The 6,455-nt window shown below is 46.0% G+C and overlaps 1 protein-coding gene across 1 annotated transcript in view; it reads left to right on the top strand.

The window, feature by feature from the left end:
• The first annotated feature begins 3,603 nt into the window (after positions 1–3,603).
• The window catches only part of BACH2 (BTB and CNC homology 1, basic leucine zipper transcription factor 2), a 150,752-nt gene continuing 147,900 nt past the window's right edge, over positions 3,604–6,455 (top strand). The window contains 1 exon segment of the mRNA XM_009877116.1: positions 3,604–3,691. The gene's annotated coding sequence lies outside the window, so the exon portion shown is untranslated.

The following is a 6,455-nucleotide window of genomic DNA, read 5'->3' as shown; positions in this document are numbered from 1 at the left end:
AGACAGCACAAAAACCCTCAGAGTTTTTTAGCAGGAACAACATTGTATAACTGACGATTTGCTGTATCTCCATTTTAATAAATTTTCCTTGCTTGGTGAGGGATAGTTGCTGCTTGTGAATGACTCCTTGAAACTAGAGGTTGCAGGCTGGGAAGGCTGAGACTTGCTTATAGTTTGAGAATTGATGAAGACTGATACTGTGGCTTGTTGATGGATTTTGTCTGGCTGAGGTGCTTTTAGATGGATGCACAGGAATTCCCAGGTGTTGATAAAAGTACTTGACTATAGCCAATTTTGTAAGAGGATAGGGAAGAGAGACTGTGGAGCTGGGGGTTTGTCTGGTTCCTTTTCATCTGCGGGCTGTCTTACTTAGCAAATAGCTTACAGCCTCATGCATAGTCGCATGCATTTTTAGCACCTCTGGACCGAACTGCCGTGCTTGCTATCCTTGAAGGTTTTTTTGGATGCTTCCATAGGACACAATGTGAGTCAACTACCTCTCCTCAGAGAGCACCTCACTGCTTGCCCAAGTGGTGTTTTTGAAGCTGCACCTCCTCTTCAGCAGCTCATGGTACTGGTACAGTTTGTGAAGCTGCCTTTTCCTATCTGACACTCCTTTTGTGTAAGACAGAGTCCATGCTGCTAGAGCCAGGAATATTTGAGGCATGTTTTTACTTGATAGTTTTCTGCTCCACACTCGCGAGGATTGGATGTAGGGCAGTTTGGAGGGTTCCTAGCAGTGGAACTCTCTGTCTACACTCAGCGAGTTCATTAGAGCCCTAAATTATTTACCTTAAAGAATTCAAGCCCTGAATTATTTACTTTTAAGGTCTGTCTTCTTGTGGTGCGTATTTGGTTGACTGTAGACCTGTGCTCTGTTACACGCTCTGAATATCTAAGGCAGTATAATATCTAGGGTGGTTTGAGCTGTTTGCTGTTTTATTTTCATACACAAATACATTGCAATATTATAATCCAGGTCAGAGTGTAACTTGGTAAGTTATAAAAAGGATTTGTGCAGACCTAATTTTAAGTCTTGTGAATCCATAGACAGTTTTCCATTATGCGATTGCACTCTTCTCTTTCTGCCAGTGCCCTGCCTGGTGCTGAGCGTACAGCTGGAGCTGCAAGCCTTGGGCGAACGCCCTATTCAGCATCTTGGATTTTCTGTGCTGTTCTGTGTTTGGCCCTGGGCTTTTATTTATGGCACGCTGCTCAAATCCTACTGAAGAAGTTTGTCATTTCCTCACCGACTTACCCGGTTTATCGGTGTCAGGCTTGAGGGTTTGACAAATGATTTGGGAAGTGTTGCCACTTCTTTACCGGAAAGGAGTTGAAACAAGAGGACAAAGGATCTTGAGGATCTTACTTGCGGCTGAGATGTCTCCGTACTATGTAGTATTTCATGTGCTGGAAACATGGTTCCCTTTTGCTGCGAGCGTTCATTAGTTTTGCTTGAGAGAAGCCAGGGTTTTCAGGTTGGTGTGGGACTCGCCATTAATGGCCACTTGGGAACGCTGGGTTTAAATGGCCGGAGCAGCGCTGCATCGGAGCTGTGTGGCAGCTCTCCAAGGCACGGCTCATCTATCTGCTGGAGCACTGGGAGGGGCGGCAGGGAGCAGTGAGGGGGCTGCCATCCTCCCGTGGAGGGGGCCCTCTACCCTCTCCCCCAGCAGCCATCAGAGCCGTCCTTGCCGCTCGAAACCCCATCGCCTCGATGCACGGCTCAGGTGTGTCCTTGTGGGTAGCGCTCCTCCGCCGCATTTCCCTCCCTTTTCAGAGCTTCAGCTCGTTGGTGTTCTCTCTTGCGACATACTCTTGGCACACCGAAGAAAAGAGGCAGGGAGCCAGCAAATGGCAAACCACTCCACCGACACTGGAGAGGCTTGAACACGATTCATGGGCAGCGCTGCAGCTGCACAGCCACCGTGCAGCCCTCTGTGCTGAACTTGGTTGTCGCTCTCTCCCCATCCTACCTCTAGTTTTCCATCCTTAAGTGAAATTTCATAGTTTTTGAGGTCTTTTTCAGCTGTTGTCCCCTGGCCCGGCTCTTAGTGGCTCTATGTTGAGTGTAGATGGCTCCAGGCTGCCGGGGCTGCGGCAGGAACATCTCCTGGAGCAGGGGAGTGGGTTGATCTCTGTCCTTGCTTGAGAAGTGATCCTCCCTGGTTGGGAGCAGATCAGAGAGTAGAATCACAGAACAGTTTCTCTTGAAGAGACCTTCGAGGTCATCGAGTCCAGCCTTTGTCTTAGCCCTATCAACACCACAAAACCATGTCCCTCAGCACAACATCTACCCGTCTCTTAAACATCTCTGTGGATGGTGACTGAACCACGTCCCTGGGCAACCTGTTCCAAGAGCTGGCAACCCTTTGCCAGAGGCGAAGGCCACTTCTCCTCAACCCTGGACTAGACTGTGTGCTTTGCTTCATGTAGAGCTTGGCTAGTCCCAGGTTTAAAGGAGGTTGCCAGAATTTGTTGAGTTTTTCCAGCCACTTTTTTTTTTGTGAACGGCTCAGGCAGACCACTGTGACCGAAACCTTGAAACAAAACTTTCTGGCAGACACTCAGGTGGTGGACAGAGTATGCTGGATACCCGAGCCCTGAAATTGCAGGACGGGTATCATAGCCATATACCCTACCCCATGCTGCGTGGCTGCGTTGATTTGTACACCCGTGTGGAAGCAGGCAAGGGATCACGTACAGACGGTTGAGCTGTATCTCCTTAAGTGAAGGAGTTTGTTTTGTTTACTTTCAGAGAAAGCAGCGAAATACTGACGCTGATGGCATTTCCAGTACTGAAAATCCAGTTACATTTTTTCTTGTCTTATGATGCATCTTCTGGCCATTCAGAGAGGCTGGTGGGATTTTTCTGAGGTTGTATCCTCAATGGGTTTCTCCTATATGGACTTTTTTCCTCCTTATTTACGTGCAGAAATTTTTTATATGAAGTGTACATCTTGATTCATTGGTGTATTGGCAGGAAAATTTGACACTGAAGCTTAAAGCTATTAATATGTGAAGTGAGGAGTAAACACAGACACTAAAAAACCCTTTCAAAAAATTTAAGCGGAGTCACTACTTAAATAATGTTGTAGGTGCAAAGTACAGGGAAACTGTACAATTAAGTAATTTACTGTCGATGTAATTTTGCAAGTATTATTTTTACACTGCTGCTGCGGTTATTAACAGCATGTATTTTCTGTTGAAACTGAAAGAAACTTAAGCAGGTCTCTCTTCCCCCATATTTCTGCTCTCTGTGGTACCGAATTTCTGCTTGGCACTGGTCCTGGTGCTACCAGGCGGGGTGCTCCTGGGTAGAGGGCAGAGGATTTGGGCTCAGGAGAGCTACAGGCCCCTGGACGGCTCTACAAGTGATGCGCTGGGGCACCTTGGCCACCGCTCCAAAACGTTCTCTCTCGCTTCTGTTTGGTCAATGAGCAGTTATGGGGAAAGGACTTTTTCTTGTTGAATATCTTTACGACACATCGCAGAAAACGAAAGACCTAAACGTCTGCTGGGAAAACCAACTACTGTAATGCAAATAGTAGCTAAATGTGTGCAGTTAATCAGTTTTCTCTTTTGTGTTTTTTTTTTTTATGCAGAGCAATGAGGCAAGAGAGGAGTTTTTAAAACAGAAAAATGTGATTGCGTAAACATCACTGCTGGCAGGAGGACTCGGTGGATTCAGGTAATAATGTGACACTGCCTTTTATTATGCTTTAAAAACCAGCTAGGCTTCAGGCTGACAGTAGCCCTTTGTCAGGGATTGAGGAGCAAAGGAAGGTGACAAGGTATAATAAGACCCAGTGGCTGGCTGTTAAATTAATTCAGACCAGGCGAGAGGGTGCGAGCGTTGTCGCAGCATGGGTGATTGCTGAATGGGACAACATTGCTGGAGCTGCATTAGCTTCCTTCCTTATGTCAAGCTGTTGAATCTGAGGCTCGTGTTGTTTTTTTCTTCCTTTTAAATGTTTGTGGGTTTTTTTGGTGGTGTTGCCCTAAGAGATTCTCTAATTTAACCTCTTACAGCTGCATCGATGTAGGCGGGGAAGCTCCATGCCTGTTTTATGGAAGAAGGTCAAATGATTAGCTGTCTCTTCGGACTGTACAGCTCTGAATCTATGAATATTTCCCTTGAATTCCCCCTTTTAAAAGATTTCTGGATCAGAGCAAATAATTATCTGCTAAAAGACCCAGACTGAGATCTTTACTGCCTTAGAGTACTACCACCGGTTGTTTTCTGCACGTGAACGAGCACTGTTTCTTGTTGCATGGTTATAGGAGACCTAACGTGTGATGTTTAAGCATGCTACTAATATGTTTGCAACAATCTTATCTTAAAATAGTGGACTTTACCATATTTAGATTCTATTTTGTAGGAAATGTAAGCTGCTAGCTAAAACGCATCTCTTGTGTTTTTAATAATTTTAATTATTTCCCTCACTGAGGGGGAGTGGAAGATGAAGGGGGGGTTTACAGTGCTAAGTGCTAATTGTGCTCCATGTTCGTAATTGGGGCCTGATCCTACCCACAAACTTCTTAGGCAATCCCAGTGTAGTCATCAGGCTTTTCACAAGCATATGGGTTTTCCCCATGTGTATTTGATTTCAGGATAGGGGCCTACAGTGTGCTTTTTCATGCACTGATTTCTCACACGTTTGAGGAGATTAAAAAAAAAGCCCATGCATCTTTTTCAAGGTAGCCTCTTGCATCCCAGTGCCGATCGGAAAGGTTCTGCAGTATTTTATCGAGAAGCAGATCAGCAGAGCTAGTTGCCTTAGACTGAGCTGTTTTTATCTGGCAAGTCCTTTGCATTTCTTTTGTTAGGTGCTAGGTAGGAAAAAACACAGTTGTGGCTTTGCGTTGCTATAGTCATGACCAAGAAGGATGTTTAAATAGCATGTGAATGGATGTGGATTTGATATTTCCTAGAGCCAGCTTTTTTTTTAGTATTAAATTGCATACTCTAGGAGGATAGTTGCTGTATCAACACTGGTATAATGACACATTATTAAAAAATCAATATCCAGTCATAGAAACAAGTCCTGGTATAAGCACTTGGGTGCTTACAGCTGCGATTTGTATGTATTTGCAGATGTAATGGGCTTTCTTTTTCTTGTAGCACTGGTAACTTGGATAAACACTGTATGTGTGACTCATTGCAGAGTATAAACTTATTTTAAAGGAGCAAGTGTGGGCTTTTCTGAATATCCTATTGCTTGCATCCTTGAATGCTTGCATTAGGTCATGATTAATCTTAAATTGGCCAACCTGAGAGGAAAATTATTGCTGCATTCCCATAGGTGATTTCAGAAATAAACAGAAGGATGGAACTGCTTTAAAAACATAAATAGTAGTTAGAATTCGTAAAATCATAAAGCAACCATATGGTACAAGGTCCTCTAAAATATAACACTTGAAAGTTTTTTTCATACTTTCAGAATGAGCTTGTTTAGTTATCACAGGAAAAGTAAATATTTTCACTCCTTTTTCTTCAATTCTCATTCCATTCCTCTTTCTTTTTCTCTTTTTCTCCTTTTTTTTCCTTTTATTTTTTTTCCCAGAATCTTCTCAATTTGGTGGGATGGGGGACCAACACCCGATGTGCCTAGAAAGCCCTTCTTGGGAGCAGGACATAACCCTGCTAATTGTCCTCCTGTTGTTAGGTTCATGCTTGAAGTCCGTCTGCGGCGTCGGCGTGGAGTCCATGTAATCCAAATTGAATGTTCCCCATGCATGAATGAGATGTGATGGGCATAGCAGTGGCTCCTGGACCGATAAAGAGCACACCTATTTTGTTTAACGTGGTACCCTGAGCATCGGTGATGAGGAACGTGATCCCTCTGGGGGTGTGTGTGTGTGTGCAGGGGTGCGAGCTCATGGGAGGTGGCACAAGGCAGCATCCCTGCTCTCCTGCCGTGCCATCCGTGGGGTGGCTGCGGTCCCCAGCGCTCCAGGCGTCGCCGTGGGGAGGCAAGGCCGCCGCTGAAAAGGGGCAAGGGAAGAAGACGAGGAGTGGAGGAGTGGGGGGCGGATGGGGAGGGGGAGCCCAGGAGGAAGACGCGGCTCCGGAGGGAAATACTCTGTGCTTTGCAGTTGCTTGTGTGGATAGAAACCAGATGGTGCGCTGGAACACCCGCTCGCTCGGGCGGCGGCAGAGCCAAACATATGGTTAATGGTTAGGGGAAAGAGCTTTGCGAGCCAGGGCTTTGCTGACTGCCTCGCATTACAGATTGTTGCAGTGTGTCATTACATTGCCAAACTAAGTGCTTAATACCCGCTGCGGGCGCTGGGCAGGCATTTGCAGGGAGGATGCTGAGGCTCCCCGGGCAGGGCAAGAGGCTGACATCACGTGCGTCCCCCAGCCACACCCCCCCACGCCCCCTTTCCCCACTGGAAACCCTGTAAATCTCCCCTTTTACAAGCCCAAAACCCACAGCCGGCAATTCTTC

This window comes from Apaloderma vittatum, unplaced genomic scaffold, assembly GCF_000703405.1.
Source record: "Apaloderma vittatum isolate BGI_N311 unplaced genomic scaffold, ASM70340v1 scaffold3659, whole genome shotgun sequence".
In the NCBI taxonomy this organism is placed as follows: Eukaryota; Metazoa; Chordata; class Aves; order Trogoniformes; family Trogonidae; genus Apaloderma; species Apaloderma vittatum.
The sequence above is the reverse complement of the archived record's forward strand: the minus strand, read 5'-3'. Positions and strand labels throughout refer to the sequence as shown.